Here is a 920-nt window from a genome sequence, read left to right as displayed (position 1 = left end):
ATCTGCAAATTCATCTGGAATAACAAAAAACCTAGGATAGCAAAAACTGTTTTCAAGGATAAAAGAACCTCTGGTGGATTCACCATGCCTGACATAAAGCTTTACTACAGAGCAATTGTGATAAAAAAAAAAAACTGCATGGTACTGGTATTGTGACAGACAAGTAGACCAATGGAATAGAATTGAAGACCCAGAAATGAACCCACACATCTATGGTCACTTGATCTTTGACAAGGGAGGAAAAACCATCTAGTGGAAGAAAGACAGCATTTTCAACAAACGGTGCTGGCACAACTGGTGGTTATTATGTAGAAGAATGCAAATAGATCCATTCCTATCTCCTTGTACTAAGGTCAAATCTAAGTTGATCAAGGAACTCCACATAAAACCAGAGACACTGAATATGGAAAGCTCTCCCATGCTCATGGATTGGCAGGATCAATATAGTAAAAATGGCTATCTTGCCAAAAGAAACTTCCCAACCTGGGGATCCATTCCATAAACAACCACCAAACCCAGACACTATTGCAAATGCCAACAAGAGGTTGCTAACAGGAGTCTAATATAGCTGTCTTTTGAGAGACTTTGCCAGTGCCTGACAAATACAGAAGTGGATGCTCACAGCCATCCACTAGAGGGAGCACAGGGTCCCCAATGAAGGAGCTAGAGAAAGTACCCAAGGAGCTGAAGGGTGTGCATCAATCAAAGAAAACACATGGTGGGACTCATGGCTCTGGCTGCATATGTAACAGAGTGTGGCCTACCTGGTCATCAATGAGAGGAGAGGCCCTTGGTCCTGTGAAGGTTCTATGCCCCAGTATAGGGGAATGCCAGGGCCAGGAAGCAGGAGTGGGTGGGTTGGTGAGCAGGGGGAGGGGGGGGGAAGGATAAGGGATTTTCTGAGGGGAAACTAGGAAAGG

This window comes from Mus caroli, unplaced genomic scaffold (genome assembly GCF_900094665.2).
Source record: "Mus caroli unplaced genomic scaffold, CAROLI_EIJ_v1.1 scaffold_19626_1, whole genome shotgun sequence".
NCBI lineage: Eukaryota > Metazoa > Chordata > Mammalia > Rodentia > Muridae > Mus > Mus caroli.
This window is presented reverse-complemented; position numbering follows the sequence as displayed.